The sequence below is a fragment of the Tupaia chinensis genome, unplaced genomic scaffold, assembly GCF_000334495.1.
Source record: "Tupaia chinensis unplaced genomic scaffold, TupChi_1.0 Scaffold000389_1, whole genome shotgun sequence".
NCBI classification, from domain to species: Eukaryota; Metazoa; Chordata; class Mammalia; order Scandentia; family Tupaiidae; genus Tupaia; species Tupaia belangeri.
This window is the reverse complement of record NW_006159891.1, coordinates 2,213,089-2,229,191: the sequence shown is the minus strand read 5'-3', so window position 1 is coordinate 2,229,191 and position 16,103 is coordinate 2,213,089. Positions and strand designations below refer to the sequence as shown.

At 40.3% G+C, this 16,103-nt stretch overlaps 1 long non-coding RNA gene across 3 annotated transcripts in view; it reads left to right on the top strand.

Moving 5' to 3' along the window:
* The first annotated feature begins 5,419 nt into the window (after nucleotides 1-5,419).
* LOC102468064 (uncharacterized) overlaps nucleotides 5,420-16,103 on the top strand; it is a 13,022-nt gene continuing 2,338 nt past the window's right edge. For 2 of the 3 annotated variants that reach the window (XR_335331.1, XR_335329.1), the window contains exons 1-4: nucleotides 5,420-5,471; nucleotides 11,505-11,609; nucleotides 12,071-12,267; nucleotides 14,920-14,977. This is a non-coding gene — a long non-coding RNA (uncharacterized LOC102468064). Of the gene's footprint in view, nucleotides 5,472-7,642; nucleotides 7,676-11,504; nucleotides 11,610-12,070; nucleotides 12,268-14,919; nucleotides 14,978-16,103 lie in introns of those variants that run through there. The other variant, XR_335330.1, reaches the window with a different exon arrangement.

Genomic DNA, 16,103 nt, shown 5'->3' with positions numbered 1-16,103 from the left:
GCCACAGATATTATAGTTCCTCTGGCTTCATTTATTCATTTAACCTTGTTTTAGGCATTTTTGCAGTTCAGTGCTAAATAGCTTAATGCCGGCAGATGTATTGATTTTTTTCAGGTTGTCATGTTCAGGAGGTTTTTCCCTAAGATTATGAGGGATGTTCTTCTTTTATGCTTATAATTACATTTTTAGTGTTTATATCTTTAGTACATCTGAATTTTATTTTGAATTAAAGTATGAATTAGGGATCTTTTTCCCCCCTTATTTAACTATTGATGTCTGCCCGTTTGCCAGCTAGACTTACAGAAAACCTACCATGTTCTCACCGATCCAAAGCTGTTCCCCTTCCTTCTCATCAATGATCATTCATTTATGCTCTTGTGTTTTGTTGACTTGTATGTGTGTTCTGGCTGTTTTGTTGAGCTCTTTACATTTTTGTAACTTCAAAATATCCCTATATATATAGCTAAGGACTATTTTATTTAATTTTATTTATTATTATTATTATTTTAATTTGGCCTGAGAGAGACAGGAAGAGAGAGGGAAAGTGAGAAACAAGCTGGCAGGTCTGGGACTTGAACTACTTTCGGCTCTATCGGAGTCCAGTGCCCTTTACCACCATGCCACCTGCAGGCTCCTTCAAGATACCTTTTAAAATCCTGCAAAGTAAGTTTCACCTCATCATTCTTTCGCAGAAAATATTCCGATATAGAATTTTCATGTTCATTCTTCCAAAGAAAGTAGGAATTATTTTTCCAAAGTCCCTCTGTTCCAAAATTGTCTTAGGATTTTATTTGGTATTGTGTTTTATTAACATAGTATATAGTAGAAAATTGATAGTTTTTCTTTTCTTTTTCTTTTCTTTTTTTAAAAAAGTTTTTGCCATAAGGCACTTGCACTCACCAGAGAGAGACAGAGACAGTGAGAGGGAAAGCGAGAAATCACCCCCAGGGAGGATGGTCATGACACAGTCCCTTGTCCTCCATTCTCTTCTTGGGATTTTAGGCCCGCATACACATGTGCCTGGCGTGAGTTTCAAGACACCAAGCCCGGAACTTGAACTGTAGTCAACTATGTGGGAATCCAGTGCTTCACCTGTTATGTTATGCCACCTGTCCTTTTCTTATTTTTAGTAGGTTTTTTAATTTTTTTCTTTTTGCTTGAGAGTGTGTGTGCATATGCATAAGAGGGAGAAAGAGAGAAAGCAAGAGTCCCTAAATGGGGCTTGTCATACTGCAGTTCTTTCTCCTCCTTTTTCCACCCTGTAGGATTTTGAGCATGCATGCACAGGGATTCAAACTACAGTCAGACATGTAGGATCCAACTTTTTTTTTTTTTAAGAGAGTTTTTGCTATAGGATGTTTGTGCTCACCAGAGAGAGACAGAGAGACAGAAAGCAAGAAAGAACCTCCTGAGGGTATAGCCACACTGCGATCTCTTCTCCTCTCCGGATTTTGGGCACGCATGTACACATACTTGTTCCTCTCCGGATTTTGGGCACACATGTACACATACCTGCTGTGAGTTTTAAGCCGCCAGATCTAGGACTTGAACTATGATCAGCTGGGTGGGAATCCAGTGGTAACTACTGCGCCATGCACCGTTTTAAGCCGCCAGATCTAGGACTTGAACTACGGTCAGCTGGGTTGGAATCCAGTGGTAACTTTGCGCCATGCACTGGTCCCTAGGATCAGACTTTGTGTGCACAACACTTAACCGCTGCTCTATGGGCCTGGCCCATGTTTTCAATTTCGAGTCTTTTAACCCAGAAACATAAATAATGTATATTTATACCCAGAATTACAGATAATGTATATTTATTAAGTCTTTTAATGTCTCCATAAAGTTCCTACTATTACACATATATGTGCACGTCTTCATTTTTATATTAAGAATAAATTGTCATTGCTGTTGTAGAATTTGTATTTTTGTTATGGAAAGTTATGCTGAAGGAAAGCTAGAATTATTCCTATTTGTGTTTTGGAAAATCACTAGTAAATTTAAACTCAGACTCATTATAGGTTACTTTGCAAAGCACTTCAATAGTTTTTCTAATATTCATACTCATGGGAACTGAAAGAACAATTTCACATTAATCTATAGTTACTTATTGTAGAATATAATTGTTAATTCATAAATGTATGATGGACATCCACTTCTAAGATCATACAGTACCTTAATATTTAAACTTTAAACCTTACCAAACATTAGTGGCATCCCACACTACCCTTAAGAGAAAATAAATCTATATATACAAATTAATTATCTATAAAATAAAGCCTCCACATACATATATTTTCAATAAAGCAACACCAATGCTAAAGTAAATTGAGATTGAATAGCTTTAGATTTTCCAAAGCTCTCACTAAATGTGAGCAGTATGTACTGCAATAAGATGAATACTGAATATTCGCTCTAGAAAATGTAGCCACATTTAATACATAACTCTTAAAAGTACCACCTCTAATTCACTTTCCAAATGAGTTTAACATTGTTGTAGAATATTATTAATGTTACGAAACCTTTACAGTTTACCCTCCCCAAAACATTTCTAAACAAGTTGCCATTTTTTTTTTTTACAGTGCACCTAAATTTTGCATGCATTGTTTTAAATCCCTGAATTTAGTTAGCAAACTTCTCTTCTTATTGCTAATGTTTCACCTTTGGAAGAAATATATGACCTGTATTCAGCAAGTTGGTAAACTGAGATAGGGGAAGGTAAGGATTTGTATTATTAAGTGTTTGGTCATTGCCTTAGTTCAGGTCCTTTAGACCTCAGACTTCTACAATTTCAAATCTCCTTACCTCCCTGTCATCTCTTCAAATCATCAGTTTGGCCTTTGCTGCAGTGACCTCCTTGGAGACAAATCAGAGCATATTCTTCTTACTCAAGGTTTCAGAGAGAAGGGACAAAATCCAGAGCTCACGGAGTGAGCTTACAGTGTGTGAATTTCCCTTCAGAGTTCCGAGGTCAGCCCCGTTAGTCAAACCTCTCTCTCTCTCCCCTCCTGTTTTCCTCTTGTGTCCACATTGTTCTCTCCTCTTCTCTACCTTTCTGAAATCCTACCTTGAACTCTCAGCAGAGGCTCAAATGATAGCATTTTCGTTAGTATTATTATTATTTAACTTTCGGTCACATTTCGTTAGTATCATTATTATTTAATTTATTGCCGCAGTGCCTGTGCGCTTAAGGCAATTGGTAGAGAGGAAAGGGAGAAAGCAACCCTATGAGAGATGGTCTTGCCACAATTCCTTCTCCTCCACTCTCCTTTTGGGATTTTGGGCATGTTCACACACTGCCTGGTGTGTTCTTCAAGCAGCTGGATCTGGACTTGAACCATACAATTAGCCCAGCTGCTTCAACCACCGTCTCACCAGTTTGCTTGATAACTGTTATGTTTTTCTCAATTTTGCTCATCTGAAATAAACACTTCTTTTTTTATGTTTTCTTTGTGCCTCTCTTAAAGTTTAGTCATTTTTAGTGCATATGTTTTCAGAATCTTTCTGTTTAATAGGCACCTTGATGGCAGGTCAAATGTCTTGTTTATCTTTGTTTGCCTCCAAGGCATTCAGAATTTACACAGAACAGTTTGTAGAACTGAGTGGCGGTGTCTAATGCTAAGATTCACTCGCAATGTTGACATTAGCAATAGGACACTTATATTAAAACAGAATATGTACAGATAAAGTTGGATACTTAAACTGCTTTATGTGGGGGAACGGTGAAACTGATTTTTTAAAAACCATATTTCACAGATACTGATTTGTTCTCCTCTCTCTATGATCCTTCGGTTGACCACAGAACATGTTCTTTCTCTCCCTCCCTCCCTTTCTTCCTGAGAGAGAGAGGAAACATGCCTTCATGGGGCCTTGTCATGACACAAGTCTTTCTCCTCCAGTTCTCCATCCGTCAAGATCTTGAGCACACATGTGTTCTGTTTGTTTGTTTGTTTCCCAAGCAGATGAGGTGAAGATGTGAACTGTTGCTGGTCACGTGGGATGTTGTTTTCTCTGGCAACACCTAACTTTAGTGCTCCAGGTCTAGTCCTAAATGTTTCTTGAAAAAAATATGTAAGGTAAAAAGAAAAATCCCTGGTTTTCATTCAAGTGGAATAGGATACATTAAGTAATTACTGTTATTTTGTAGATACCATTTTCAGTAGGTCTGAGTATGACTGTTATTTTATTTTTAAATAGTTTACTCTTAATGACAGCCTGCTTACTTAAACATTAATAGTTTAGCTATTTTAAGGAGAGAGGGTTTAAATAGAACGAAGACATTAATCAAGACTATTTTTGTGAGTGATTGTAATGGGAGTTTGTTAATGGTTTCATTGAATAATTTTACTCTTGCGTTCTTTTGTAAGAGGAACCTCATGTACTCTTTTTTTGAATCAAATCATCGTGGCTATCTTTTCAGAGATTTGGACTAGGCTCCAGGTCTTGTTATCATTAGGGGGAATAATTTTGCTAGCATTTTCTAGGGGGCAGTAACATAATTCGGTTGGTAAAGTCCTTTCAGTTATAAGAAAGAGGCAATTCTGCAGGATAGGATACGGCTTAGCACTCATCACATTAAACTAACTCCGAATGAGGATATACCCTTGGAAGGACTGTGAACCTGAATCCCATCTACTTCAAGTGAGCGCACAGGAGCAAAAGCATGCTGGAGAGTGTGGAACTTCTGGGCATGGCTCCATTTATTTTGATACAGTAGAAGAGGAAATGATAAGAGAAATCTGTGATGGACCAATGGGAAGGGAAAATTCCAACTGCTTTCACGTTAGTGGACACAGAAGGTTTTGCCTTTTTTCCAGTATAATTTAGTTTGAACTTCTGCCTGAGCTCTGTATGCTTCAGATGGAAAAGTGGCAAAACTTAAAAGGCAGGTAACAACGGGTCATGATCAATATCCTCTGTATTCCTAAGGTAAAAAGCGTCTTAAAAGTACTTGTATTTCCCCTACAAGTGTAGTTCGATTGTAGTAACTGCTTTGAATTGTTTGAATAATTACAAAATGAATTAAGGATGAATTACACCTACTTTTCTATGCTGGTGAAAGACAGAATGTCTGGCTTGTATACTGCCAAAACATCACTTTCCCAGACAAGACAGAATAAGGTGGGAAGTGTACATTGGAAGTCAGACTTGAGTTCCAAGTGTTCCTCTGTCCCTTAAAAATTGGGAGGCCAGCAGGTGGTGAGGTGGTTAAGGCACTGAACTCCCACATGGCGGACCACATTCAAGTCCTGGACCTGGTGCCTTAAAAATCCTGCTAGGTGCGTGTGCGTGCGTGTCCAAAATCCTTAGAGTAGAATGGATTGCTTTGTGGCCATTCCCCCTGGGGGATGATTTCTCAATTTCTCTCTCTCTGTCTCTCTCCAGGCAAATGCATTCACCCTAAAAGATAAAAATTGGGAGGCCTTGGCAAGATCGCTTCACCTATACCTCAGTTTCTTCTTCTGTAAAATCAGGTTAGTGCGTACTTCAGAGTTGTATAGACAAGAAATACTATGTATCTGGTCCAGCTAGTGGCATGGTGGTTAAGGGCACTGGACTCCCACATGGCTAACCCTGGTTCGAGTCCTGGACCTGGTGGCTTGTTTTTATTTATTTTATTTTATTTTCACTGCTCCCCTGCCCTCGCTCTCTCTGTCCCTCTCTAGTCAAATTAAAATAAATAAATAAACAAAGTGAACTAAAATAATTCTTAAATACCGTGTATAGATAACGCTTACTATTGTGTGACACATAATAGTTATAACCTTGTAACTATTTTAAGCTAAAATAGTCATATATAAAAAATTGTTATAAGTGTAAAACAATCAGTGTAGATGTTTGGTAGGAAACTTAGTTTAGTCCTTAGAATAAGGACTGGCTGGAAAAGAAAAAAGGCAGGAAAATAGACACATTTCTGTTTGGGCCAAAATGGGGGAATTACAGAAAAGACAACGCTCTCTTTGAGCAATTCTAATTAAGCATTTGGTCAAGGACAGAGGAATTCTGTGAAAGGTGTAGTTCTTGTTCCCATCTTTTGGGTAGTGCTGGGTTTACCGTACCGTGGCTCCACACCAGCCTTAGATTTATGATACTGTCCACCTCTTCTAGTTCAAATAAACCCTCTTTTAAGAGAAGGGTGTGCACATGGCTCCATCGTACCCATTGCATTGTATTGGCTTTTTCTATGTAAAAATGCATCATGACTTTCCTGACAACCTAATAAGTTCTAAAATTTGTTATAATCCTCCATGCCTTTGGGGATAATGACATCTTTTGATATTGATTACTATCACCCAGAGGCCTGTATTTATGCATCTTCCTAACTATTAGAGAAACTTTGAGCAGGATCTCTATAGCTTTGTTTTCCTTTTGCTTTCTCCTGCTACCACATTTTCCTGTAAAGCACATTCACAATAGTTCCAGTAATTTCCTAGGGGATTTGATGTGGCTAAATCATCGTTCTTTTTTTGGTGCTCAGTCTCTCTTTGGCTCTCATGGAATGTCTGCGTTTGCCCTCTGGGTGTGTAAAGGCCACGTTTTCTAGGCCCTGCATTCTTTCTAATTATAGAAGTGACATAAGGAAATCTAAAAGTATGTATTAAGTGGAGAACAGTCATAAAGGGGAGAGTCTAGAGCAGACAGATGTCAAAAGACTTCATTGAGTCTTTAAGAGAATTAATGCATGACTTATCTGGGGCTTACAGGTACTGACTTAAGGAGTAATTGAGCAATTGATATATGCAAAATGAAAAAAGAAACCGGATGTGTTTGGACAAAAAACTAATAGGACCAAAATCATGAGGGGGCAAATGATCATCAACATACTATTCACATTAGTGTATTCATGAGGATTCAGGAAAGGGCATACTCCCTGAAAATAATAAAAATAATAGTGATAATAAAAACTCCATGGAAACGTTAAAATCTATAAAAAATTATAATGATTAATACTGAGTGAAGAGAGGCATTAGAAACAGTCAATAACAACATGTTTGTGTTTGAGGTCTGGGTGGTGGAGCGGCAGTAAAATTCAACATAAAGTTGAGAAAAAGATGTCCACATAGCAGAGTGGGCAAAGAGCAAGGCCTCTGGGATTGGCAAAGTGGACGTTGTTAAAGATATAAGGGAGGGGGAGACTGGCAGGTGGCAGGGTGGTTAGGGATGTTAGACTCCCACAGGGCTGACCACAGTTCAAGTCCTGGACCTGGCAGCTTGCTTTCTCACTTTCTTTCTCTCTCTCTCTTATGCTGTCTGTTTCTGGTCAAATGAAAATAAATAAGTAAATAAAGTAATAATTAAAAACAGATAAAAGGAAGGGAATTTGCACGAAGAAAACAATAATGTGGGAATTTGAGAAAGCCAAAATCGGGAATAAACAAGCAACGACACAATAATTGTAAGGACTTCCTCTATATTGCCTTTCTATATTTATTTATTTATTTTCCTTTGGGTTTTCTAACTTAGATGACGGTGTGACCATGCTGCGTCAATGATCAAAATAAAGAATGACCAGTGAAGTGTCGCCCTCAAATTATAATGTTTATTTTGTGCATTTTTATTTTTAATTAAGTTATTTCATCAGTGAGAGAGACAAAGATCAAGAGGCAGAGAGACAACACCCCTGACAGGGACTTGACTCCATAATCCACTCCCAGCTTCAGTCAGCCCTCGGTCATAGGTGCGTATATGCCTGGCCTAATTGGGGAGTACTCGGGATGTGAACTCAGAATCTTTGTGTGTAAGTCATTCTTGTAGAGCATTGTGTTTTACTGCTATGCTACCATCTGACCCCAAATAGTAGTGTGTTATTTTTATCTATTTATTTATTTAGAGATTTTTGGTATAGGGCACATACTCTTGCTAGAGAGATAGAGAGAGACAGAGAGACAGAAAGCAAGAAATCACTCCCCCCACCCCCGGGGGGATGGCCATGTTGTAGTCCCTTCTCTTCTTGGGATTTCGGGCACATATCCACACACGCCCAGTGTGTTGCCGAGTCTGGGACTTGAACCATGGTTGGCCATGTGGGAGTCCAATGACACAACCATTACACCACCTGCTGGTCCCAATAGTAGTGTTTATAGTGGAAGGTCAGAATCCTTCCTGTATTAAATAAGAAAATGCATGTAAAGTACTTAAACAGTACATGGCCCATGATAGATACTCAACAGTACCGAGTCCCAGTGCACAATTTTCTTTGAAGACTGATGAAAGCATTAGGACGACATCAGGAATTGTCTGGAATAGTTTGTGATGGAGATAAACACCGTGCCTTTGCTCAGGGATATTTGAGATCCTTTGGCAAAAATTATCTTTTTCAGACAGAGGGATAGAGTTGGAAATTGTCCCAAAAAAAGGTCCACTCTGTAGCCTGGGGTTCTATCTATCCTAGCTGAAAATTGGGAGGGTGAGGCCATTCCCTGTGCATCTCAGTGAAGGTCCCAGGAGATCTTTGTCCATGGCTGTCATAAAGGAAGTATTCCTTGGCGTAGGAAACATCTGGGGCCACGTTAAGTATTGATTCAGCTCCTGCACAGTGATGAGAAAGAAGGACTCCTTTATGTCTGTTGTGACATTATACAGAGCGAGTGGTTCTCAGCCTGTGGTGCGTGGAGCCCTAGGAGGGATCTAGCTGAGATGTTTTCTGAAGGTCTGTGAAGTCCAAGTGGTTTTCATGATGTTACTAAGATGTTATTTACCGTTTCAGTCTCATTTTGCATGAGTGTACAGTGGAATTTTCTCAAGGCTACATGATGTGTGATTTTGCAGCAGAGGGAAGGCAGCAGCAGAGAGGTTAATCCAGGCATCATCTCTTAAGCCAAACATGAAAGAGATTTGCCAAAATATAAAGCAATGCTATCCGCTCATTAATCTTTCTAACTATATTAGAAAATATAGTTATTTTTAATAAAATATACTATGGCAGTATATGAGTTTACCGTTATTTATAAATAAATGAATAACTAATTATGATTTTCTGTTTAATTTCAAATAGTTAAATCTCGATAAATATCACCCGTTTAAACAAAAGGCTTTTTGGGATCCTTGATTTGTTTTTTCCCCTCCGAGAGATTTTTTGCTATAGGTCATGTACACTCACTGGAGAGATAGAAAGAGACAGAGAAACAGAAAGTGAGAAATCACTCCTCTGGAGGGATGACCATGCAATAATCCCTTCTCCTTCATTCTCCTCTTGAGATTTTGGACATGCACACACATGCGCCCTGCATGAGCCTTAAACCACCAGGTCTGGGACTTGAACTGTGGTTGACTATGTGGGAGTCCAGTGATGTAACCATTAGACCATCTGCTGGTCCCGAAAATGTTTAAAAATATAAACAGATACTGAGATCAGAAAGTTCAAGAACCTATGATGTAGAAGAGAGCCAAGAGATAATATAGTCAAGAGACCTAGAATTTCTTTTCCTTTCTTTTTTCTTTGTTTTTCCTTTTTTCCCTCCTTCCTTCCTTCCTTCTTCTTTTCTTTCTTTCATTGCTGGAGGGTGTGTGCATTTGCCAGAGTGAGGTAGAGACAGAGAGAATAGGAGAGGAAGACATCTTCCCCTAATGGAGCATGGCCATGCCTCAGTCCTCCAGTTTTCCTTTCCCGTTAGGATTTTGGACATGCATGCACATGTGCTTTTCTGGCCACTGAGGTTGGGATTTGACCTGTGCTGTCCGCCATGTGGGATCTGTCTCCCTCAACCATCAGATCACAGACCTGGCTCTAGAGATACAGAATTTCTAATGACCACTTAGCATTTAATAGGTTGTGTTATTGCGGCTACTTTATTCCAAACACATTCGAAGGAGAACAAATAAATTTTAAGAGCACTTTAAAGTTTTTCTGCCAACCTTTCAAGAAACATCAGGCACAATGCTGAATAATTAATGAAGAGAGAAAAACAGACAAATGTTTCTAAAGAATTCTAGCAGGAGAGAAATTGCTGTGAGAGGCATAAACGCTCATGCCTATGTATAGCATAGTCTTACATGGAGAAAGCTTGAATTTAACTAGGGCACTTAGGAACCTTCTAAACATTTCTTATCTTCTTTTTTAAAAAAGGGGGACCTTTTTCTGCAAATGCAGTCTAGGTAAATGCCTTATCAGCTTGCATTTCTATAATAAGGTACTATAGACAGGTGTGTGGCTTACAAACCACAGAAATTGATTTCTCAGTTTTGAAGCCTGGAAGTTCGAGACCAGGGTAGTAGCCTGGTCAGGGCTGAGGAGGGCCCTGTTCTGGGTTGCAGAGTGCTAGCTTCTCGTTAGATCCTCAAGTGGTGGAAAGAGAGCTCTAGCTTTCTGACCTCTTAAAAGGGCATTAATGCTGTTAGTGAGGGCTTAGTTCTCCTGACTTAATCACTTTCAAAGATCCCTGCTGTCTCCTAATGCTATTACATTGAGGGTTAGAAATTCAACATCTGGGGACCAGCAGATGACGAAATGGTTATGGTGCTGGACTCCCATGTAGTCCACTCTGGTTCAGCTCCCAGACCTGGTGGCTTAAAAGTCACACGGGGTGCATGTGCGTGCATGCCCAAGATCCTGAGAGGAGAATGGAGGAGAAGAGATTACAGCACGGCCATCCCCCCTGGGGGGTGATTTCTCACTTTCTGTCTCTCTGACTCTCTGGAGAGCACACATGTCCTACAGCAAAAATCACTCTTAAAAAAAAAAAAAGAGAAATTCAACATATAAATTTTGGGAAGACATAGACATTCAGTCCATCACACTAAATAAACTAATGCTTGGTTCATTTCCTTCATCAATGTCTTTTTTTTTTTAAGAGATATTTTTGCTATAGGGTTCATGCACTTACCAGAGAGACAGAGAGAGAGAGACAGAAAACAAAAAATAACCCCCCAGGGAGGATGGCCATACTGCAATCCCTTTTCTCCATTCTCCTCTCAGACTCTTGGGCACGCACGCACATGTGCCCAGCATGAGTTTAAGTCACCAGGTCTGGGACTCGAACCGTGGTCGACTATGTGGGAGCCCAGCATAACCATGACATAACCATTACACCATCTGCTGGTCCCCATCAATGTTTTTCTTTGTTATATGCACTGGCAAGAAAATTGTTATTTTAACTGATACGAGGAGGAAAGCGTTACTCCAATGCCAAGCCAACTGCAGTAATTGTTTAGAAACGAACTCGGATTCTCCCAGTAGTGGCGATTGGTTTCGGCGCGGATGGGTAGCATGTCTAACTGAGCCTGCTACCAGCATGCATTAGTGCTGTGATTCATCTTTGTGAGTCATGATTAACAACACGACCTCTTTGTTCCTGTTTAGTTTTTGAGAACTGGGCCACAATAGGTGATATGTTCCAGTCGTATCATTAAGATTCAAGAGTTGCTTCAAAGGCGGGTCCTTGGACTAACATTTCATTAATTGCCCACGTAGTTTTCAATCAGTAGCTAACCTCTAATTATTCAGAAAGTGCCTCCCTGAGTATACGCTCCTTAAAATAACATTGATCATTGTTTTCATATTGCCAAAGGGATACGTATTCATGGTAGAAAGGAGAGACTATGGAGAAGCAGAAGGAATTCAATAAAAGTCACAGGGCAGATTTTCTCAGGAAGATGACCCTCTAAGCATCTTGGTAAGTATTTTTCCTTCTCTTTTGCTATGTACATATACACGTAGTTTTTCTTTTGCAAAAACAGCATCATGCTGTACATACTGTTTTGTAAATCGCTCTTTTCTCCTCGCTGTATTCCATACACATCTTCTTTGAAGTAAGTGTGCATCTTATGCGTACTCACAGGCTTGGAAATTCCACAGATACTTTTACTGCTATTCTTTTTAGACTACGGGAATGTGTCACGGTGACTTGAAGGTTATAGCACTCTGGGTTCTTGGTTGCAAATAGTGGAAAATGGTTCTGGCACAATTTCACAGAAAAAAGAGTGTATTGAAGTATTGGCAGCTCCCCGGCTGGAGAAGAGGGGGTCAGACAAACTCGGAAAATGGAGAACAAATGCCCACTACAGTGGTGCACTGGGATTTTCTACCTAATTATATGCACACTTAAAAATTCGTCCTATCTGTTTCACTCTGCAGGTTCTATTCCTCTCACTCAGAGCTAAGTGAACGTGGATATGGGCTGGCGGCCAACATGGTAAAAGATTAACAACGCAGACACTGATATAAATCAGAAAGACTCCTGCAGTTCAGAATCAAAGGGGTTATGATATAATGAGATCAGCATACCAGAGATCCCTCAGCTTTTCGCACTGAGTCACATGGCCGGCGGGCAGGTTTGCTTTCTTCTCTTATTGCTCTTTACAGAACACATTTTTTTTGTTGTTGTTGTTATTTACTTGAGTGATGGGAATGACCGCAGTGGGCTGCCTTGAGAATTGTTAATGTTGGCTGGAAACAAGGGCTGGGTGACCTGCATGTGAATCCAGTCTGTGTGGCGTGGAACCACAGAGGGGGCAATCCCAGGAGCTGAAGGACTCCTGAGGGTTTAGGGCTGTGCCATGTTACGCAAATCAAGTCCTTTCCTCCGCCTCGCCCCCTCCGAAATTGCTAAGTCTGAGACCATGTGCTATTCTACCCGATATAACAGCTTGAAAGCAGGCCATTTGATGATAGATAGGATGGATTCTTGGGGATAGGTGAGAAAATATGCCATTTTGAAGCGCCGTCTTCTACTAAAATCATTGCATAATGGCATTTGGCAGCATTAAACATGACATGAGAAGAAATAGTGCTTCGAGAATAGACTTGCTCTCTGCTTTCTTTAGCAGGCTGAAGTGTTCTTCCAGAGAAGTGTACTCATGGCCAATGCAGCAAGAGAGCTCTAGCCGCTGGGACGGGCTGCCCCGCATGCAGAGCTGGGCTCTCAGCGATCACAAATAGTACTATTATTCTCCCTCCGCCTCGTTCCTTTACCCCTGCCCCCCCAAAGGGAAAAGCCCTTAGTGACTCTTAATTATTTTTTTCACTTTGTAGAGAAAGATTTTTGTTCTAGGGCATGTACACTCGACAGAGAGAGATGGAAAGTGAGAAATCGCCCCCCCAGGAGGATGGCCATGCTGCAATCCCCTCTCTTCCATTCTCCCCTCAGGATTTTGGACACGCACACACACACACACATACATGTACCCGGCATGAGTTTTAAGCCCCTGGGTCTGGGATTCAAACCACGGTCGACTATGTGGGAATCCAGCAACGTAACCATTATGCCATCTGCTGGTCCCAGAGATGCTTAATTCTTCAAGTGGGAAGCTATGTTGCTTTTAGCTTCTTAGAGGTGAAGGGCTCAGGAAAAGGCTGCTAAGTGCCCAACCTCCTCTCCATACATTCAAGCTGGGACGTTAGAAGACAAAGCCATGCCAGCTCTGTCCCCTCTCTGCCAATCACTGCCCATTGGCTGTGTTGAACTTCGCGTAGAAGTTTTGCATCAAACTCGCGTTTATGGTTGCCTTTCATGGGTCTTTGGCTCCCAAGTCCGTGGCTGGCTTCTGCACATACCTGAACCTTCTGTGCTTGTTTTCCATGGATATGGAGAACGAATGCGCAGTTGTGTAGAGCGTTTTCCTCATGGCATTGGTCACAGTTAGCCCAGTGTCTGTTCATCTGTATGATTCTAACAATGTTCTATAACTCAACCAAAAAGGGAAGTTGAGAAATCAGTGCCCCAGTCTACACAGCTTTCTCCCTCTCTTTTTAAGAGTTTGCTGAAGAGTGTATACATGAGACCAAAAGAGCCAGAGAGGGAGAAAGCACCCTTCCTTGGGGCATGGTCATGCTACAATCCTTTCTCCTCTACTTCTCCATTCTACCAGGATTCAGGGCATGCACACACATGTGCTCTACATGTTTTTCAAGCCACTAGGGCCAAGATTTGAACCATGGTTGGCCATGTGGGAGCTGGTTCCCTTAACCACTGGGCCATAGGACTATTCAGTGACTTTCTTTTTAATTCTTCTGTTTTCTCAGAAAAGAAGGACTTCAAAGAGTTGGTAATAAATGGTATGATGGTTAATTTTAGGTGTTAACTCTACTGGATAAAGAATTACCTGAAAGCATTGGCAAAGGGTTATTTCCAGGTGTGCCTATGAGAATGTTTTTCAGAGGACATTTGGCATGTGTATGTTCTGTTGTTTTTATTACATGTATATATTCATGTAACTACCACCACAGTGGAAGTCATATATGTCCAAAAAAAGTTGGGATTATTCCATATAATCTGCTCTGTAGCTTTTTTTCCATGAAATAATATATTGTATTGAGAGCATTTTGATACAAGTAATATCTCCCCTACAGTGATAGCATTTTTTAACTTTAGTATACAGACATAGTTCTTCACGTGTGCATCTTAGATAATTTCTTTAAAGTTATAAAAAATAGATATTCAATGGTTAGGTATATTTTAATAATATTGCTGTAAACTACTTAATCACCCCTTCATTTATACTCATGTGAGCTGAAACTAATGATATTCATTAACCGGTGACTTGGCCAACGTGGGTAATGAAAATGATCATTACTTATGTGATAGATGAAAGGCGTTATTTTATTGCGTTTTAATTTGTATACCTCTAATTCCCAGTAAGATCGAGTACTTATGTTTTTGGGACATTTTTAAGTCGTTCTTGTAATTATCTTTCCTATAACTTAGCCAGATTTTTCTATGGGGGATTTTTCCCCCTCTGTTTATGTGTAGGTGTCCTGTAAGGGGGGAGGGTAGTATCCCACTGGTCCACAGGTAATAACATCTTTCTTATGCTTGATTCTGTTTGTTGTTGGGTTATTAATTTTGTACATAATTATTTTGCTATATGGAAGTTAAGAATTTTTGTGTTATCAAAACTACCCATCTTTTAAAAGTAGTGTCTACCTTTGGAGAGTATTTTTCCGCACAGCAACAATTAAATTATATTTTCGTTTTATCCTGTTAGGATTTCTTTCATCAGACTCTTTAACCCATCTGCCATCTCATTTAGTGTCGTTTCTAAGGTAAGCATCTAATTGGAATTTTCTTCTGTATTGTTAGCTATCTTGGCAACAACTGTTTAAAATAAATGTACAAAGTAAATGTTTAAAAATAAATGTAAAAAGAAATCAAATATATGTTCAATTTGTCATATATTAAAATCCTATGTGTACTGTAGAAAGCATAGGAAAAGGGGCGTGGTGGCACCCGCCCTATGGAAAGGATAGAAAAAGGATTCGAATTCATATCCATTCATCTGTTTATTCATTCATTCATTTTCTTATCGATTCATCTATTCATTGATCCTATGCATATTTATTTAGTGCCTACTACATGCTTTAGATGAAGTGGTTAAACTAATGCACAAGATGGACAAGGTACCTGTCCTCAGAGGACTTGGTCTCTTTCAGGATGAGTCGGTGAAGGGAAGGAGGTTGCAGCAGGAAAGCTGGGAGGTTGAGGCCTGTAGGTAGAACTGTGAGAGGGACAGTAAGACCGATCCCCATGGCCTGACACCGCCGTCCAGTCACCTGCAGCTCCTGCCTAGGTTATTGCAATGACGTGCCAGCTCGGCTCCTTGATCCAACTCTTGCTTTCCGTTAGTCTGTCCGTGCTGCAGCCAGAGCAACCCTCGAATATCCCAGGTCAGATCGCATCATTCCTCTGCTCAAAACCTTCCCCCAGCTCCTTCTTCACTGCCTATTGCTGGCTGATGAATTGCTGCCAGCTACCGGCTTAAAACTGTGAGCCATCTCCCAGTTTCAGTGGGTCAGGAGTTGGAGATAACTGGGGCTGCTTAGAGTCTAGATCCACGACGCCCCATGTCAGTGAGATAAGCCAGCAGAGGCCATCGGAGCCCCAGAGGTTCCACTTAATCCCTTCTCTGCCCTTCATACCTCTCTGACCGCAGTTCCACCACCTTCTCTGTCCCTCCATTGCAGCCTGGTTGCCCCTTGAGTGGGGATTGGAGTTAGGACATTTGAACTGAATTCTGGATGATAGGAGGGCTCCTCTAACAAGATCTGGAAATAGATCACTTCAGGCAAACACTTAACAAAAAAACCTAGATTTTATATAAAAGCTCTTCTTTTTTTAAGAGAGATTTTTGCTATAGGGCCTGTGCACTTGCTGGAGAAAGAGAGAGAGAGA